The sequence below is a fragment of the Mustela nivalis genome (assembly GCF_964662115.1).
Source record: "Mustela nivalis genome assembly, chromosome: 11".
Lineage (NCBI taxonomy): Eukaryota > Metazoa > Chordata > Mammalia > Carnivora > Mustelidae > Mustela > Mustela nivalis.
In genome coordinates this window covers 53,176,978-53,198,627 of record NC_139030.1, presented here as the reverse complement: position 1 = coordinate 53,198,627, position 21,650 = coordinate 53,176,978, and the positions used below count along the sequence as shown (strand labels likewise).

At 34.8% G+C, this 21,650-nt stretch overlaps 1 protein-coding gene across 3 annotated transcripts in view; it reads left to right on the top strand.

Moving 5' to 3' along the window:
• Positions 1 to 3,434: 3,434 nt before the first annotated feature.
• The window catches only part of SCN2A (sodium voltage-gated channel alpha subunit 2), a 140,003-nt gene continuing 121,787 nt past the window's right edge, over positions 3,435 to 21,650 (top strand). For 2 of the 3 annotated variants that reach the window (XM_082691194.1, XM_082691195.1), the window contains exon 1: positions 3,435 to 3,669. The gene's annotated coding sequence lies outside the window, so the exon portion shown is untranslated. Of the gene's footprint in view, positions 3,670 to 4,061; positions 4,135 to 21,650 lie in introns of those variants that run through there. The other variant, XM_082691197.1, reaches the window with a different exon arrangement.

Sequence of the window (21,650 nt, the reverse complement as noted above, 5' to 3'; positions counted from 1 at the left end):
GCTAAATATTCATAAATTGATTAGATGTGGAGTATGAAAGGAAGAGAAGAGTCAAAGGTGACATTAAAGTTTAAGATTAACATCATTAAAAGATGGAATTGCTATTACCCAAGATGGTGAGTATTTTAAGAGATGCAGAAGCTCATCTTAGACATGTTAAGTTAGTAGAAAGTCAATATGTTTCATGGCATTTGATTATAAATCTAGAGTTGAGGAGAGTGGACTGGGCTAGAGCAATAATTTGGAAGTTGTCAAAGACTATTTTCTGGTGTATGTCAATGTTCAAAGGCAGGATAATGGAGGGAAAAACCAGCATAAGGCATTGAGAAGAAGCACCCATGAATAGAAGAAGTAGACTGCAGAATGGCGTCAAGCAAAGGTAAGTGAGGAAAGTTTTTCAAGAAAGAGGAAGTAGGGGCTCCTGTGTGGGTCAGTCGTCAAGCATCTGCCGGCAGCTCAGGTCATGATCCCAGGGTTCTGAGATTGAGCCCACTTCAGGTTCCCTATTCAGCAGGAAGCCTGCTTCTCCCTCTCCCACTCTCCTTACTTGTATTCCCTCTCTTGCTGTCTCTATCTGTGTGTCAAATAAATAAATAAAATCTTAAAAAAAAAAAGAAAGTAAGCAAACTTTTCAAATGCTTTCAAATATTATGATTGAAAAATATGTAACACTGAATTGAGCATGAAGAAATTGAGGCTGGCACTTTACAAAGCATCCCCAAATGAACATTTAGTTAGTTTGTGGTTTTTTGGTTCTGCTGATCTTGGTTAGACTTACCTGATCTTATCTGGATTTCTTCATTCACCTGTATTGGCTGCCAGGTCAGCTTGGGGCTAGCAATTCTTGGAAGTTTATGGCAAGGAAAGCTGTCTCTCCAAGTGGTTTCATGTCTTCCACAGGCAGCCCAGACTTTTTCATATAGTAGTCAGAGAGGATTCCAAGAAAGTAAGGAGAAGCATACAAGAAAATTTGAGGTCTTGGGGTGCCTGGATGCCTCAGTCGGTTAAGCATCTGACTCCTGATTTTAGCTCAGCTCATGATCTCAGGGCTGTGGGATCAAGCCCCATGTCAGGCTCCGTACTTAGTGTAGTCTGCTTGTCCCTTTCCCTCTGCTCCTTCCCCTGCTCTCTCTCTCTCTCAAATAAATAAATAAAATCTATTTAAAAAGATGTTTAAGAAATTTTGAGGCCTAGACTTAAAACTGGAATGATAGCACTTCCACTATATATTCTTTTGCTAAATAATGAGGTCAGCCCAGATAAAAGATGGAAAGATAATCTCCATCTCCTAATAGTAGTCACACTGAAAACAACATGAATAGGCAATAAGAAAAGGATTGTGACACCATTTACAATTTACCACAGTAATACTGACAAGAGCATACTAAATATGAAGAATGCAAATATATTCTATAAATTTTTGAAAGGTATAACCTTTGAATATTGAATTCTACATTTTTTGATTCACCAAAACTGAAGTTATGTGCTGGAAAGGAATACACATAAAGTATTTTAGGTAATTATCTATTTGCTGAGATGAGTTGATTTTACATCACATCATTTCATGGTCCTCAAACTGGGATATTGTCTCCCTAAGAGTATGCAGTGGTGTACCTGGAAGTACACAAAGTCTCAGGATAAGTTAAACACATCTTCCTAAAGGGTAAAATTTACCTTCAAAACAATGGGAAAAATGATTCATATTTCAAGAAAAACATTTAAAAGTTATATAAATTATTATAAAATTCCTATGATTTTAAAGATAGTGAAGCTTCAATGGTATTTCATGCTTGTAGCATCTCTCGCTCTAATTTGATGAGTGCTTTGCTGGAAAATTTGAGGAAAATGATCATGATTTATGTGCCCTGAGAATTTATAACAGTATCCTATGTTTTTGCAGAAAACTTATGAAATGAAATAGTTGAGTACACATATTTAAATAATATGACCTACTAAGTCACTTTATTTTTTTGTGAAATGTTAATAACCTTTAAAAAGCATTTTAAAAACAATACAAGTGTATCTTAATGATGTTGTAGAAATAGGAGAAAATTTAGAGAACCAGATTTGTTCTTCTGACTTGCTTATTAGTTAACTCTGGAGAAAATCTAAAAAGTGGGCTTGGGTATCCTCATCTCCTCCATCTATTCGGTGGGACACTAAATGCGGAAACAAGCTACATAATATGATCTCAGCAAGGATAAAGTGAAATATTATATAAAGGACCAAAAACATGTGACTGATACTCTGGTTTTTATTAAATAGGTTCATCAGCATTATGGCTTCGGTCAACATGTATACTATGTATTCTTGTGGATAAAATAGGACTTAGATATTTGAACCTCAGGTACTATTCTGGATGATATGTTTATTCTAGATGATATAAGACTTTTAAAAATAAAATTTTTATCAAGTATTACAAAGACAACATTTCAGACCAGTTTAAGACCTGGAATCATGTTAATTTTTGAATTGTTTTTCAGCACCACGGATAGCGTTAATGCAAAAACTACAAATAATTAAGACTTTAGGATCAAACACCTTGGCAGGGAGAATTTTAGTTCATATACCTGTCCCCAGATTTGAATGGTATTGTGAAAAAATGGAAAGAAAGCTGTCTATCTTTTTATTTAGAAATTTGAGAATGAACCAGATCTTCACAATTGCTAACAGAAAAATTAATTAAACAGATCCATATTGAACACATAACATGCTCAGTGTAACTGGCATTATTTGCCAAATGCGTTCTCATAATAACTTTTCTCTTATCCTGCTAAGAAGGTATAATACACATTTACTGCAGTTATCAGATTTCATATAGCATGTAATTTAATATCTGTATGTTTTGAACTATTTTAAAAACGGGTTGACTAAAGATTTTCATTTGCCTTTTAGTAATTTCACTGTCCCATATTAACTTTAATAATTCTCCAAAATTACCTCCAAATAGCAAAAATAACAACATAGCAAAGAATTTCTCTAATAACAAAAATTTAAACACGTTCTCCACGAAAAGGTACCAGTAAAGATAAACTTGGCATTTAAAATTACTTTATAGGAGATACATGTTACTCTCAGAGGTAGTAAATAAAGTTAAGTAAGACTTAAGGTAAACATTAAGTTTGTAATGCTATGAAGCTTCCATTTAGTTTAAATAGAACATAAATAATTTTAAATAAACCCCAAAAGTAGGATTAAAAATTTTAAAAATTTATGCTCCCATGCTTCTTAAATGTTTAATTTACAGTAATTAAGGTAGTTGATTTCAAATACAGTGGAATTATGTACTGTATACCATTTAATCAAACTTACTAAATACAGTGTTGCTCAAGGATCTTGAATGAAAATGGTTCCAGCTTTGGCCAGGAGATGGAGCTGTCACGTAAGATGCAGGCTTACATTTATTTATTTATTTATTTTTCAATTTAGCATGCTGCTTTCTAACAGACAGTGGGTACCATCGAGTGAGCGTCAGAACAGAAAGCTAAAGCAGAAGCAGAGAGGATGCCGTAGTCGCCCTTTTTTGTTTTTTCTTCTTCAGTGAGGATGGAGCACATGTGAAATTTTACCGTCTGCTTTAGTCAAAATTCTGAAGAACTGCTGTGGAGACTATTATATTCACCACATATATGGATTCTGTGCTATGATTTACAATTCCCTTTATTTCAGGTAAGACAACATGATTCTATCTTTGATTTATCCCTGAATTGTTATTTTTGTTAATGATAATTAAAATAAGGTGTGTGCTTTGTAAGCTTGGATTTAGATCTAAAAGATTGAATACCTCTAATTCTGGCTGCCCTAGATCTTTAAATCCTCCTGCACTGAAATGAGATTCAACTCTGACATGCTGTATTTTAATATTTATTTGGCTTTCTGGCCTTTAGTGCCCATCTGTGACTACATTTGTGTACCTTTTGAAGGTAAAGCTTTCAAAGTGAAGGATGGGTCTTCCACTCACAAGGGAAATACCACTCCTTAATGTGGTGAACAAATTGTAGAGATGTAATGAAGCAGATTAACATGGCAGTGGCTTTGCCAAAGCCCAGGGCTGAGCCTTGTGATAGATGCCTCAGAAGCATACCAACATTCTGAGCCCAAAGGCCTTCTGAGCAATTCCTGCTAGTAATGATGGTATGGATTATTTATGTTTTGGGTTTTTTTTTTTCAATTTTAGAAAAAAATATGTAAGCAATTTCTCCCATGAAAGATTTATGTAATGTGTTTAATAGACTTGGAATGATAGTACAAACCCTCTCCCTCTCCCAGTGTGGATGTAATGAGCAAACTAAAAACAGATTAATTGCTGAGAAAATGGATTTTTCTTAGATTTTGGTGTATTTATGATGATAGGACTGTGGTTGTTTAAACTAGTCGATATTGTATAAGATACTCACATTTTAAATTATTTTTGGTGATGTAACATTAGCTGTGCTAAAAGGTGGAATGACTCAGGAGCTGGAAATTGCATGCAACAGCCTTGCTTTTCTCTGCTGCTTCTTATGATTACCCCCTAAATCCTCTTTTTATTGTTATCAACTCAATAGGAAAAAAGCAGTTTAGAAATCTTGCATTTAAGAATCATAACTGTCACTTGTATCAATTTAAAGTAAAATTTTAAAATATTTAAAAAATATGTTTGTAAGATTGTTTTTAAATATCTCTTCTGTCTCTGAGAAGAACAGTGTGTGTATGCGTCTGTGTGATGGTGGTGGTAGAGGTGGCAGGTATGGGGGTGCATCAGTATGTTTCTATCTTACTCATCATTTTGCTATAAAGAGGTAGTTGTGCTGTGTCAGAGGTTGTGAAAGCTATGGGTCATGATTTTATAGAATGGTTTGAACCACCAAAGAAAAAAATCCATTCTTCTGACATGTGAGGCCTATAAGGAGTTTGAAGTTCCACATAGTTCTATATATATGACAATTTTTAGAATCACAGATTTTTAGCATTTATTTCATCATTTAAAAAAAAAAACTGTGGCTGAGAGATTTGGTTTCCCACAGCCACATGCTGAGTTGAATCAAAAGCAAGGCTAGAACACTGTTTGACAGTTTTCAATGTCTTTCATACCAGTAACACAATTTACCCCTAGTGTGGACATTTCCAAATGGCATATACCAGGTGTGCTAACATTGACTCTGTGAGTGTGTGTGTGTGTGTGTGTGTGTGTGTGTGTGTTAGTTAATTATATGAAATAGAGTTTCTTTCAAGGTACACATTGTGTTACTTCATGGCATATTGTATACAGTGCTCAATTTTCTCAAGGCTCTTGACAAAGCATCCAGGGAAACTAAAATAACTATGGTGACTCTCTGTTTCTTGATATTCTCCTTTCCCATTTGATGAAGTATATTACTCTGTTCTCTACTCATAAGTGATATGAATGGTCACATTTAGCTCACATCTCTATTCTTCTTAGTTAATAAGAGTAGACTGTACGTATAGTCTATTGACCCTTATAAAACCATCATCCCATGCTCTGCCCTTCCCGTTCTGTTTTTTTGTTTTGTTTTGTTTTTTGTTTTCACTTACTAGGCACAGACTGTGTCCTACTTCTGCAATATCTTGAGAAAGGAAAGGAATTAAATAAAATGTGTCACTAACACAAACAATATTTATGGAGAACCATGCATCTACCAAGAACTGTCTATGGTAGAGGTTGAGACATAAACAAAGCCATAGAGTTTTCTTCATGGAAATGTACATGTACAGATAATAGTATACCTCAAAATCTTATAAACATCAAAATAAGAATGAAGAAAGGTGAGAAGGTGAATGGAACGGGTATATAATGAACACCCATCTTGTGTCAGGCTCACTGTGTTACATCCTGAGATTCATATAAAGCCAACAGTCACAGTTTCTGTCCATGAGGAGCTCAGAACCTAGAGAAAAAAATTTCAAGAGGATATGATAGTTAAATTAGGTCTTTATGGGTGAGTTGGTTATAAACAAATAAATGTAGAAAGTTGCTCATTCCAGGAACAGAGGGGTGAGGCAGGCAAATATAAGGCAATGGAGGCCTCTAAGGGACATCATATAGGGAAATTATAGAGAATGGTAAATAATCCAATCTGAGTGAAGCCTGAAAATGTTGTGGCTTTTTTTTTTTTTTTTCCTGGAGCAGCCTAAGTTAAGATAATGAATTTGGCCTTTGATGTAACGTATTTGACACACTAACACATACTCTCACATAAAGATGTTCTATAAGAAGGTAAAAACAATTTTGTTAACAGTGAAAATTTTATTCCAGATATCAGATTAGAAAGAAAAGCTAAATATATGGTTGTGCATGAAGCTGTCGCAAGAGTTAGATTACACATAAATGAACATCAGCAGGGAATAAAAGTGAGGTAAAGATGACTTCAATATTACTCTAAGATTAGGTAGAGTGAAAAGAATCTAGAAAAAATATTAATTGTGGGAAAGTAATGGAAGAGATTGGAGGAATAAGTTTCCTAGGAAGCAAAGCAAGTAAATGGACTACCAAAATAAGGATCAGAAACAATAGCAAACCCGTAAAGTGTTTGATTAATAAGAGAATGGAGTCAGAGCTGATAGACTTTATTATTATTATTAGGTCATGGATAGGTTTTAAGAGGAGAGGTTTAGTAGGTTTGCAGAGATAGGAGCTTGGACCGAGAACTAAATGGGAAATTGGACACCTGAAGAGTAATTTTCAATTTTAAGATACTTGCCAGTGAAGAGAAAGATATATAATATTTTTTATCTTGAGGGGGAAGGTACTGTTGAGTAAAAATTGATTTTAGTCCGGATTAGGAAAAACTCAGCCCCTTCATATAATAAGGATATGAAGTCAGTAGAGAGAAACTGAAGAAGAAACAAAAAATAAAATGAAGTCCTACAGCAGACGAGAGAAGGAAGGTTCAAGAATGTATTTTCTTCGAGATACGAAGAAGGGGTAGGAGGTGATATAAAAGAAAGCTGATGTAACTTGCTTTTGGTGCTCTGTACTTGGAAATTAAAATCTTGTCTGTAAGATAAAATATCTCTTCTATTTAAATCAGTTGGTTCTTCAGAAAAGGCTATTTGCATTTTGTGGACTCTCTGGAAGAAATAATTAATTCTCAGTAGCAAAACACTTTCCAATAGAGCATTTTTTAGTTTCATTAATCCATGAATCGGAAACTAATAACACTGTTTCTTTCACATTAGGCTTATTGAACATACTTCAGTTACCCATTTCTTACGGAATGACCTGTTTAAAAACAGATTCTATTTTAAACTTTCATAGAATTAGACCAATACATTATTTATATATGTATCTAATATATTTTTTAGGTATAATTAACATACAATGTTATATTCATTTCATGTATATAACATATGACTAAAAATTCTGTACATTACTCAGTGCACATTAGGATAAGTATAGTCACCATCTGTCACTATTCAATGTTATTATAATATTATTGACTATATTCTCTATGCTGTACTTCTTTGTGCCTTTGCCAGCTTGCAGAAGTGGCCCACTTTCCTCAGCTCTTGGCCAAACACTCTGGCCTCTGATTCCATCTTTACATCTTCTTTTCTCTAATTTGATTATTTCGGGCTAGTTTGCTAGCATCTGAATTAATTACTTAAGCTTGTGCCTTTTCCTCCCTGTTTCATTAGTATTTTACAAGGACATACGTGAAGAGAAAGAGAAGAGAGTCAGTTTAAATACAAAGCCCCTTCCCTTAGGCAAACTAACCTCCTTTATGAGGCTTCCTACCATAAGTTCTTTCTCCCTCTCTATTGACAGTTCAGAATCTTGTCTTTTCTAGATCTCCTCTAGGCAATCCCTTCCACTTGCAGGCCCGGGGATAGCAATGTGAAGCTTGGAAAAAGGCACAGGTATGATGAAAAAGGAGCCTTTGCAATCGCTGCTTTCTCCATTCAGATTAATGTAATTCACTTTAGAATTGGTGGGACAGAAATCCACCTTCTTTTTCTAGACCTAACTTTATCCCACTGTGTGGTGAGCCTGGAGGTCAGTGAGAAGAGCCGAAGTATGTGTTTAGGGGGCAGTATGGACACAGATGACTTCGCTTCCCTCAGCACTGAGCTTGGGCAACATTGTAAAGGCAGTCCCCCCACCCCCACCCCATAGTCCTCTTCCTCCAGTCTTCTTTTGTGGAGGTCACCTCTGGATATCCTCATAACTACCTCACTCAGCTTCTCAGCCTAATAAATAATTTTATCTTTATCTAGCTTCAATTCCCAGGCATTGAAAGATTAAGACAGAATTTAGCTTTTATTTGTGTTCATTTTTATTCCGTTGTTATTAAGAAATTGGAGTTACTAACAACTGTGGAACTTTTAATCCTTATCCATTTAGAAACTTGATGTTTATTTTTCTTCATCTTTTTTTGACTAGCAGTGCAGACACTTTGGGGGGGTATAGATGGGATAACTGATGATTTGAAATAGAAACCCTGTCAAGTTTAATTCCATTAATAACTGTTGTGCACCCCACAGGAGGGTCATAGGCAATGCTATCATATAGCAAACCTAGGTTATTACTTCTCAGCTCAGATTACTTTCACCGATTCTATATTTGGATTTGTTAAGTTCCATTGACAATTATTTATTTTATAGTGTTATAATTTTATAGTAGGTCATACAAAATACAAAGCAGGTCTTGGAATAATATTGTTCAAACTTCTGCTCAAAACAAATATCCTAGAAGGTAAACAACAAGGTCTTCTAAAATTTTTATTGAAGAACTTCTCTAACAAATGTTGCAAATACTTTAATATCAACTCCAAACCACTTCCAGATGCTGTCATTAGAAAAAAAAAAAAAACACCACTTTCCTTGATTTTATCACTTTTTGCTTTATAAATTTTTAGTACATCTAATTCAGTATTCTTTAAATACTGATGATAGTTATAAACAAGTTTATATCAAAGGGAAACCCACTTGGAAAAAAGTCAAGAGATTTAATACAGGTTTTACATTTTAAAAGAGTGTGGATTTGGATTTTTCCAACAATTACTTCCCATGTCTATTGCCTGTAGAATACAAGTTTAATATGATATTCTTTAATTTTGTTTATAATAACATTAAGGTTTACGAAAAATATGGTTTGCTTATATTGGTGAATGATCTTGCTTTAGGGCTCAAAAAGGAAAAGTCATAATGCCAGTGAAGGCAAATAAGATCTTTAATTATCAAAATGTAATTTCATATTATATTGATTTTAAGAAGCATTCGAATTTTATGTACATTTTGATTATAGTGATGAATACCATTAGCAACATAGTAGTGCCTATGTTGGAAAAGATGACCAGTATTAAGAACATAAAATAAAATCATACTGAATCTCAAAAGTTACTCACTTGTCTCCCTGTAATATACATACAGTAGTGTCATCTCTTCCTTATTACATTTGGGTTTAGAGAAATTGGAGGTAGGTTGAAGCAGAGGGCAAGGTGGACTTTGCAAATCAAAGGTGTAGATTTTTCCTGGTAATATTCCACTAAACTTCTAAGTCAAGACCTTATTTGGAAAAAAATATCATTACTAACCACACTAATAATGGAAAAACTTTTCTTTCATATAAAGGGGCTTTTTTTATTTGTGAAAATTCTGGAGAACTGGTTTAAGAATCAAGGGTATTTAAATATATTTTATTTATCAGAATGTACTAGAAGATTTTTGAGGGTAAAAATATCATAATTTTAGTTAACTTTATGTTTGTGCTTGCTGAAATATAAATTTTACTGGAATAAAATGATCTTAGTAAAATGGAATAAAATTAACTGGAATAAAATGATCTTAGTACTCTTCCTGAGTAATCCTCAGGAAGTACATTGAATTGCTTGAATTATTATTAAAGTTTGGAATGATTAAATCTTGTATTGTTATCTAGGATCAGTTGGGATTATAATACACTTTCAGCAAGAGCATGTCTTGGTGGTATTAGCAGATAAGTGTGCAATTATGTGATTGTATAATTATGCCCTGTTACATGTTGTGTTGGTTGATTTGTATGGGAGAGTGACAATGAAACAAGAAAGTTTCTATTAGACTTTGTATAAAGAATAGTGAATTGGTTGGAATATCATGAAAAGTGAGTTTATGATAAGATTATGGTAAGAGAATGCTGACACTGTCTCCCTTTTTGGAATAACTGATGTCAAAAGGTGAAATATGTAAGACATGGAGCAAGCCAGCTAGAGGCCAGTTGGGTAGTATCTCTATCAACCCAGCATTGTGAGCTGGGATGTTTTTCTCCTTTTGTGTCTCAGCTGGTTAGAGCATCTCTGATGGCCCAGAAATGGCCAGATATAGGATAATGCCAGAGAAATACCCAGACTTACACTTGCTATTTCCTACATCAACAGTCCTAGAAATCTGGGGGGCCTGGTTATTTAGACAGGGTGACCATAGTGTATCATCTAAATTAAGATGTGGTTTGTTAAAAATTTCTCCAGAACAAAATGTGTATATCAGGACTGTCTCAAATGAAGTGTGATATTATGGTCATCACATTTCTAACAGTTGGAAGAGAAGAAAGTAAAAAAAAGTACTATGCCAAGTTTTATATTTGATCAGTCTACCTAAATTAATGGTCCATGGTTTAGGTGCTTCAGTGTCAGAAAGTTAATATGTAAAATGGCCCATCAATTTAGATAAAGAACATGAAGATGAGCTGTTCAGTTATTGGCCTTGCTGAACCTACCAACTGAAATTTCTAATGACTCTTCATTGAATCCCTAGTTGTATCATCAGGAATGACATGATTTTATGAATTTTGAGCCTGATACATGCTGATAGTATCAACCTAGACTCAGCTGAAAGAAGCAGAGTATAGGAAACACTTTTGCACTTGCTATAGCTTATTCACAGGCTTTCAGGAGAAGATCTGCATTGATGGGTTCAGCATGAGTCCTGTATCCTCAGAATTAGAGCTTCCTATATCCCTAGGAATTTCAAGGTGAAATGAGAGCTACTAAAATAAAAGTAATAATTTGCACAAAACCTATGAGAATCTTCAGTTCTGTCAGTTTGGTGGGTTGAGTGAACATAGAACTCATTTGCCAACATCTAGAAACTATAAATAAAACACAATTTTAAAACGCCTTAAAAATACATGGTTAAGCCCCAAATAAATGAAAAAGACTTCGGTAATCAGAAATAAAGTGATAACCAAAAACCTGAGTAATAAACAAGAAAGCTGACCCAGGGATCTGGGGAGTAGAAGGAGATACATAGAAAAAAGCCCAGTTTCCCAAAGGGTTTAGTTTTAAAGTCTGTGCAAGTATAAGGCTGAAGTCTTGTAACATAGGGAGTTGAAATTGAGAACCCCTGAGTAGAGCATAGAACCTCAAAAAGTTCTATAGTCACTGAAATGAGAATTAAAAAGTGTAATCTGTTAAATCAGGACTTCAGAGAAACTTGTCTCTGTTCTGTCTTTCAGGGGAAAAAAAAGTCTTTTAGAAAGAATTAAAATATATATATATATATATATATATATATATATATATATATATATATATATTATATGCGTAGGTATTACTTAAAATGTGTAAGTTAGGAAATGTTACTTGGGATCCAGTAAAGGAAGCCATTAGTATAAGACAAGAATATATAAATAGTTGAACACACTAGAGAAGAGAGAGCAATTACAGTGCAGCCGCAGAGGGGTCAGAAATAGAAGGGAGCAGACATGAACCAAATGGGATGATTCTGGAACAGATTACTTAAAACTACTCATATGGTTTCATTGCTGACCAAGCCTACCTGATGCACTCAAGACAAAAAAATGAGACTGGTCATTATTTGGGAAATAGATTTCTTACTTGCTTTTACATTTTCATTTGTTTCTTTTAAAAATTGATATTGACTTCTTTTGTCATATTAGTTCAGATTCTCAGAAGAAGAGGTAAAACAGGATATTGTGGAAGAATCCTTTGTACTCAGTATTGATCCCATTCCTATCACTCCCTTCTCAGGTAACAGCTATTTGAATTTGATGCAGAGTCTTTACATTCATATGGTAAAATTATAGTCCACATGACTTGCACACACATATAATATGAAGTACTGTTTTACATGTTTTCTTAAAATTTTATAAGTGATATTATACTGAAAATGTCTTTTCATATTTTCTTTTTAACCTCAACATCATGTTTTTGAGAATTGATCTGTTTGATATATGGACGTAAGTTTCAGTAATTTCTACTGATGTATAACTTCGGATTATAGGACTATATCACAAGTTATTTATAATTCTATATGATGGATAGATTTTTTACTATTATAAACAATGCTGCCATGAAAATATTTTTATCTATCTACCTGTGAGTTTGTGTCATAGATCAAACATCCTGCTTGACAGCTTTACTCTTTTTTTTTTTTTTAAAGTAGGCTCCACACTAGGTTTGCAGCTCCAATGCGGAGCTTGAACTCACAACCCTGAAGAGTCAGACACTTAATTGACTGAGCCACCCAGAGCTCCAACAGTTTTACCCTTTTGATTGTAGTTCACATAATTATTCAGCAGTCCAAATTTCCACCGCCAACATTATAACAGTTTTAATCTACTTTTTTTTACAGAGGGTAAACCCATTATAAAATTTTGAAGTAAATGGAAAATTCTCAGTGTTCATGTGATGAATTTATTGGGAAGACGACGGTATCTGTCAACATTTAAAAGATGCTCATTTTTTTTTTTAAGATTTTGTTTATTTATTTGATAGAGAGAAAGATCACAAGTAGCAGAGAGGCAGGCAGAGAGAGAGAGTAGGGAAACAAGCTCTCTGCTCAGCAGAGAGCCTGATGCGGGACTTGATCCCAGGACCCTGAGATCATGACCCAAGCCAAAGGCAGAAGCTTAACCCACTGAGCCACCCAGGTGCCCCAAGATGCTTATCTTTTGATGGAACATTTTCACTTCTAGGAATCAGTCTTATAAATATGCTCAGACATGGCATTCATTACAGCATTGTTTATTAATAGTAAAAACCTGGGAATGACCTAAATATCCACTAATAAGGACAGGCTTAATCAGTTGTGATGCATCTTTATAACAAATACCATATAGATGTATATAAAAATAATTTTAGGCTTCTATATACTGATACGGAGAAATGATCAAGAAATATGGTGAAGTGAAGAAAGCAGGTTTTATAACACTATGAATGGCGTTATCTCATTTGTGGGGAAAAAAAGGAAAAGCTGTTATAATTACATTTATTGATATGTATTTACATATGTTTAGAAACATTTTGGATGAATATACAGAATCTTTAACTGGTTATTTTGGAGCTCTGAATTTGTATGGGAAGATTAGTATGTAGGATATTTAACTTATTTTTACTTTATGTTCCTTTATTCAGTTTGCATTTTTAATAGTAATCATGAATTTCTTTTGTACACTAAAAATACACATAAAATATTATCCATTACTTACTATCTGATAATATTTTTCCTTTTATGTTTAAATGTTATAACTTGTACCAAAGTATTTTTTAATGTAGATCCATGCTGCTTGGATATAGTTTAATAGTATTTATCCTAAATGAGATTTTTCTGTAGGGGTTATATTTTGTGTGTACTTTATTCTTTCTCTCTCTCTCTTTTTAGCATCAAAAATTATTCAAACCTTGAAAGCAAACCCATGATAAAATATTGATTCAGAATATTTGTACATCTGAATATGCATCTTCTTAGGAATTTGCACAAATACGTGATAATTGGCTTTAAGCTCACTGGCACTATCTCTAGCCTGACTCCTTTACCCAAAACCTTGGTAATTTCAGTTTGTATATAGATGATTTCAACGTACTGTCTATATTAAAACCTAAATTACCAACTTAGCTCTCTGAAAATCTTTGCCACCACTGGTGGTTTCTTTACCCTTTCTCAGGCATTCACTTGCATGGTTGTATCTTAGACATCTTCTTTGTCAATATGGTGACCTGACCATGGTCTTCACTTCATGCGGTCTGCACCACCTAGCATTGTACCTTGAACCCCAACTCAAACGATACTTTAACCCAGCCAGGACTCCAGTGCATTGATCTTACCACCCTTTCACTGTCCTCACTTACTGAATGTCCTCTTTACTTTTATTAAATAGATTAAATTCCATGGCCACCCATAATAATCACCTCTTACATACACATACACACTTAACTACCCACCCTTTTTAATTATCTGGAAAAATACCCATCCTAGTCATTTCCAACTCTCCCCTACTTCATACTTGCATCCATGGAGCTAGACACAAGCACAACCTCAAGTGGGCCTTTGATACTGCCCAACAATCAGCACAGTGCCCTGAACCTCTCACTGACCTAGTTTCTGGGACTTGGATTCCACATCCTGTCTTTTCTCTTCTCCCCATTACTTCCTGCTTCATCTTCATTCTCCTTTGACAATTTTGGTTCCCACACCACTAAGAAAATGGAAACAATAAGAAGAGATTTTTTTCCCCTTCAGACTTTTATCATAACTACATGTACTTCCCTACCAAGTTCCACACCTACATAATCTGACTTCCCACCTGTTACCTTAAATCAACTATCCCTGCTTCTACCTGAAATAATCCCTGTGTCTGTGCACCAGATCTTATTTCTCTATTTCTTCTTACCTACACAAGGGCATTGCTTCAGCAGTTCTTTTCTCGCTCCTACTTCAGTAATTTTAGTTCTTTATTGTATCATCATGAAACATTTTATTATTGCTTCTATATTAAAATAATGTTTTCCTTTATCAAGTACTTCTCAGTTTCTTTTCTTTTCAAAAATACCTGCCATAAAAGTTCACTGTATTCTCTCTCTCCCTTTTTCCTCTCCACTCCCCCATTCCCTTTTAAATCCACTTTAGTCAGGTTTTCATTTCCACCATTTTATCAAAACAATTCTTCATAGGAATCCAGTGAAGACCACACTATAAACCCAGTGGTCCATTCTCACTCTTTGTGCAACTCAATCATTCAGCAGTATAGGACATAGTGCATAACTGAATTCCCTTGATATCCTTCTTTCCCTTGGATTCCTGGACAGCCTATAATCCTGGTTCTTCTTTTGTCTCACTTTTTTTGTCTCACTTCTTCACAGTCATTTTACTTTTTACTCTGCCTTACCAAATGTCAATATTTGGGCGTGTCCCTGGTTTAATCTCTGATTCTCTTTTCTTCTGTATCTTCATCACTTTCTTGTAATCCCATTGCATCTCAAGGCTTTAAATCTCATAAAAATAATGATGACTTCCAAATATGTTTATCCCCAATTTTCTGCTACACTAAAGATCTATGTGTCCAACACCTTATTTGACTTACTGGTTTGCATATTTGATAGACATCTCAAATTTAACAAACCCTAAACTAAATTTCTGACTTTCCCTCTCCCTGGCCAACCTGCTCCACCCCCAGCCTTTCCCCATCTAACTTGTTAGGGAGGTAACTCCAGTCTTCCTGTTCCTTAGACTGAAAACTTCTAGGGTCACTTTTGAGTGTTCTCTTTCTCTCATATCCCATATCCTATTCTTTAGGGATTTCTGCTTATTTAGTATTCAGAACATATTCAGAATCAAACTGTATCCTGCCATCTCCACTGCTACCGACCTGATCTAACGCATCAAGTCTCTCCTGGATTTCTGCCTTAATATCATAAGTGGACTTTATTTTTCACTCCTCCTCACAATCTATTTTCAGCACAGCAGGCAGAAGTAAGATTACACCACATCTTTGCTCAAAATTCTCTAAGAGTAAATTTTCTCGGACTAAAATATATAATTTCCTTGTTGAATTTGGTCTCCATTTCATTAGTTCTCTGAACTCATCTCCAATTTCTCTTTCCCTTACTCACTTTTACTGTTTCTTGAATATTCCAGGAATGCTCACATCTTTAGAGATGGCTCATCTTCCTGGAAGGCTTTTGCCTCAGATATTTGCATGACTAACTCCCTCACCTGCTTCAAGTCTGTGCTCAAATGTCACTTCTAAATGATGCCACTCTATCCTATTTAAAATCTCATCCCCCTTTCCCAGCTCACTCTTCTGATCCTCCACACTCTGCAGTACTTTCATTTCTTTTTTGTTTCTTGCTTTACTCTTCTTTCCTTTCATTTTCTTTCCTTCCTTCCCTCCCATATTACAACTCTTATCATCTTCTAGCATATTGTATAAATTTTCTGTTTCCTCTGCCAGTAATGTAACCTCCAAGTGATCAGACATTATTATTTCTTTGGTGCATTGATGTATCACAAAAACTTAGAATAGAAGAACTAAAATAATATTTGTTTTATAAATGAATGAATTTTAGAAACTTAAAGTATATTCCTTTAAGCATGCTAAGAAGTTTTCTTAGCATGTTTTCTCTCACTTTTATTGAGCTGATTCACATTTAAAAGTGCCCAGAACAGTCTGCTTAATTTTTCACTCAGTATTTCTGTCAATAACAGTGAAATGTATATTAATATTTTAAAATCTGGCCTTCCAGGTAAACATATCATTAATACTGGCTAATGGCCTATTTCTAATTCATATAAAATTTAGTGTGTTTCTCTTGGGGCTTCTTTGCTTATTTGTCATCGTTCTGCATTGGGAGCTCCTCAAAGTCAGGAATTTGATCTTCAGATCTGCTTTTCAAGGACCTATCCCAGTGCTGGTACATAAGAAGTTTTTGTTTTTGTTGTTGTTGTTGTTTTCAAAATACTAATTTACCTATAGTTCTCTTTTATAGTGGAAACTTTATCTGGTTTTGATATCGTGTATTGCTGGACACATAGGATGAGTTTGGATGTTTTCCTTCCTTTTCTATTTTTTGGAATAGTTCAGAATAGGTATTAATTCTTCTTTACATGTTTGATAGAATTTTCCCGTGAAGCCATCTGGCCCTGGACTTTTTTGTTTTGGGGAGACTTTTTATTATTGATTCAATTTCTTTCCTTATAATAGGTCTGTTCAAGTTTTCTATTTCTTCCTATTTCAGTTTTGCTAGTTTATATGTTTCTAGTTTAATCACTGAATGAAAATACACAAAATTTAATATCAATCCATCAATTCTGGATTGTTTATTTGAGATTAGGTTGTTTATTTTATGGTTCTTAGGTAATTATTATGAGGGTAGATTGTTGATTTGAGATTTTTTTTTTAAATGTAGGTATTTATTACTAAAATTTCCTTCTTAGAACTACTTTTGCTGCATCCCATAAGCTTTGGTATGCTGTGTTTCCCTTTTAATTTATTTCATGATTGTTTTTGACTCATAGGTTGTTCAAAAGTCTGTTGTTTAATTTCCACATATTGAAAATTTTCCAGCTTTCATCCTGTTATTTATTTCTAGTGTCATATCATTATAGCTGAAGAAGATATTTGGTATGACTTCAACATCCTTAAATTTGCTAAGACATGTTTTGTGACCTAACAAAATCTATGCTAGAGAATGTTTTGTGCAGACTTAAGAAGAATGTGTATTCTGTAGTTGTTTGATAGAATGTGTTATATATGTCTATTAGACCCATTAGGTCTAAAGTATGGTTCAAATCCATTGTTTTCTTGTTGAGTTTTGTCTGGATGTTCTATCTGTCATTGAAGTGAGGTATTCAAATCTTCTACTATCATTGTATTGTCTAGTTCTCCCTTTGGCTCTGTTGTATTTGTTTAATATATTCAGGTGCTCTGATGTTGGATGTGTATATATTACAATTGCTGTATCTCTTTGATGAATTGACCCCTTTATCATTATATAATGACCTTCTTTGATTCTTGTTACTGTTTTTCTCTTAAAGTCTGTTTTGTCTGATATAAGCTCAGTGCTACACCCATTTTTTATGCATGGCATAACTTTTTCCATCCCTTCACTTTGAGTCTGTGTGTTTCCTTAAAGATAAGCAAGTCTCTTATAGACAGCATATAGTTGGGTCCTGTTTGTTTGTTTGTTTGTTTGTTTTTACTTCAGCCACTGTATGCTTTTTGATTGGAGAACTTAATCCATTTACATTCAGATATTTATGGTTATGCAGGACTTACCAGTGCCATTTTATTAGTTGTCTCCTGGATCTTTTGTAGTTCCCTTCTTATTTTCTTCTTTTGCTGCCTTCCTTTGTGAATTGGTGATTTTTTTCATTGTGTTGATATGCTATGCTTCCATTTAAGTTTTGTGAATCTACTATAGGTTTTGCTTTTTGGTTACCATGAAGCTTAATCTTTGTAATAGTCTATTTTGAGCTGATAACAACTTAACTTGTACTTGAGCGTACAACAACTCTACCCTCTTACTCCCGTCTTTTATTATTTTAATCTCAAAATCTCTTTTTATAATGTGTATTCATTGACAAATTATGGTAGCTATAGTTATTTTTAATACTCCTGTCCTTTAAAATTTTATATTATAGTTATTAGTTAACACATCACCACGTTACAGTGTTAGAATATTCCAAATTTGATTATACATTTACTTTTACAATGTTATATGTATTTTCATATGTTTTCATGTTACTATTAATCATTCTTTCATTTCAAATTAAAGAGCTCCTTTCAGTATTTAGTATTTCTTGTAATGAACTATCAACTTTTGTTTGCCTGGGAAAGTATTTCTCCTTCATCATTGAAGTATAATGCTGCTGAATATTCTTGGACGACATTTTCTTTTCTTTCAGCGCTTGGAATATATCATTCCATTCTCTTTTGAATAACTATTGAAAGATATGAATTTAGTGCCATTGTATTGCCGGTAAAGTCCCTGTTTCTGTATGTTGTTTCTGTTTCTTTCTGGTCTATGTTACTCTGGGGCCCTCTCTTTGCTTATAGGATCCCCTTTAATATTTCCAGCAGGGCTGGTTTAGTGATCACAAATTCTTCTAGTTTCTGTTTGTCCAGAAGCTCTTTACCTCTCCTTCCATTCTGAATGAAAGCCTTGCTAGATATTCTTGGCTGCATGCTTTTCTCATTTGTACTCTGAATGTATCATGCCAGCACTTTCTGGCTTGCCAGATCTCTGTGGATAGGTCTGCTGCCAATCTAATGTTCTACCCGTGTATTTTAAGGACCTCTTGTATGTAGCTGCTTTCAGGATTTGTCTTCATATTGCTGAAATTTGCAGGCTTCACTCTTAAATGTTAGGGTGTTCATCTATTTTTATTGATTTTGAGGGGACTTCTCTTACCTCCTGGACTTGAATGCCTGTTTCCTTTCCCAAATTAGGGAGGTTCTCAGCTATGATTTGCTCAGATATACCCTCTGTCACCCTCTCTTTTTCTTCTTCCTCTGGGACCCCAATAATCCTAATATTGTTTTGCTTTATAGTATCACTCATTTCTCGAGGCCTCCACTCATGGTCCATTAGTTGTTTTTCTCTCTTTTCTTCAGATTCCTTCCTTTCCATCATTTTGTCTTCTTTGTCACTCTCTCTTCTGCCTCATTTACCTTAGTGGTTAGAGCATCCATTTTTTTAGACTGCATGTCAGTTAAAACCTTCTTTAATTTGGCCAGATTAGATTTTATTTTTGCATTAAGAGATTCTTAGTCTATTCTATGGTTTTTTCAAACTCAGCTAGTAACTTTATAATCATTATACTGAATTCAATTTCTGACATTTTCCTTATATCCATATTGACAAGATCTATGGCAGAGTATTACCTCTGGTACTTTCTTTTGCTGTGAATTTCTCCTTCTAGTCATTTTTTACAGAGAAGAATAGATGAATGCAAGAACAAAATCAAAACTATCAACTCCAATCCCAGCAAAATGCACACTGGACCAATCTGAAGAGGTCAGAAACCAAAAAAAAGAAAAGAAAAGGAAAAGGAAAAAAGAATATAATCTACCAAGTGGAAAAACACAGGGTGATCTATTTGGTCTGTGGTGTATTTTGGTCTATTTTTCTGAAGACACTAAATCCCCAAATTGTGAAGGAATATATATGTATATAAAATTGAATACAGTGAAAGGAAGCCAAAAATGAAGAATATATCTATAAACTGTAAATGTAAAAATGAAAATTTTAAAAAAAGACTGAAAAACAGTTGATAAAATGAGAAGCTAAAAAGGAAAATGAGAACCTTGAAAAGGAAAAAAAAATTTTTTTTAAATGGAGACACCAAAGACTAAAGACCTCAAATTCTATATAGTATTTTTCCCAGTACAGGAGTTTTTCATTTCTGAGTGATTCATAAACTTGGTATTTAACTGATGTTCCTGCTGGTCTTCTGGGGTATGGGGGGTGGCTGTTGCACTGATTCTCAGGTATTTTTGCCGGGCAGAATTGCACCACCCCTACTCAGGGGGCAGAGCTCAGTGTAAACTGCTTCAGGTTGCTCTATGTAGCTTTTGTTCTCTGAAGGCTTTTGCTGCTTTAAAAAACGAGAAAAAAAAAAAAAAAGAAGAAGAAGGAAAAATTGTTGTACCCCGTCTCTAGCTCCAGAGCTGAATGATTGCTGCCCCCACTCTTCAGTGCACTGTCAGGAAAAAGCAGTCAATCCCTTTTGTTTACTTCAAACTCTGAAGACTGCTGCGGTACACACCCACACCAATCCTCCCAGGGGTATGTGTGCGTGTGTGTGTGGAGGGCCAGGGTCTCAGGAAGGTCCTACAGCCTGTTGGACCCCTGCTTCTGGAGTAATTTCCTGATTGTATGTGCATCTGGGCACTCCTCCAAGGGGAAGGAGCAGGGTCTCCCAGCAGCTGTCGCTTGCTGGGTCCCTGCTTGGAGAGTAGTGTCTGGATCATGCAGCGGTTTGCAATTTATGGCAACACCTAGCTGAGAGACCATGCCAAGGCTCATTAATTGTAGCCGGCTTCCCTCTTCCAGTGCTTGGGAACTACGCCAGCTCAGGCATCCCTGTTTTTTCTGTGACCCTGGGGATCCAGAGACCTTGTTGTCCCACTTAGGATTCTGCCCCACTTCACTTATCTGATCACCTTTCAGGCAGGGATATTCCTCACAGGAGCAGACTTCTAAAAGTTCCCATTTTGCACTTCGCTGCTATATCACTTTCCAGTAGCTGGCTTAGGGAGGCTCCCTCCCCCCATAGTTTATCCTTCCATATATCCCCTCAGATTCATGTCTCCACATCTCCTGTCTTGCAAAAAGTGGTTGCTTTTCTATTTGTAGAATGCAGGAATTCTTTTCTTACTTCTCAGATTGGATTCACAGGTGTTCAGAATGGTTTGATAGATAAGTAGCTGAATTCGAGGGACCAGATGAAATGTGGGTCCCCTATTCTTCTGTCATCTTTTTTAGAAACCATCTTTCAACTAACATCTTCTTTCATAAAGATAGAACCGTTTTCAAATGTACGTGTGAAAGCATAAGGAAAGTGCCATATCCATCCCACTTTCTTTGGCCTATAAAGTTTTTGGTGAGAAATCTGGTGGTTGACTAATGGAGGTTCCTTTGTAGGTTACATTTTTTTTTTCTTTTTCTGCTTTTAGGATTTTGTCCTTGTCTCTGATTTTGACAGATATCTTGAAGATAATTTTAGATTGAAATATCCAAATCTCTCCCCAGATTGGGAAATTCTCAAACATTATTCTGTCCCTTAGAGAACATCTCTTCTTTTGGACTCCAATAATTCACACATTGTTTCTTTTCATGGTATCTCAAAGATCATGTAGGTTTTCTTTTTTGTACATATAATTTAAAAAAAATTTTTATAAACATATAATGTATTATTAGCCCCAGGGGTAC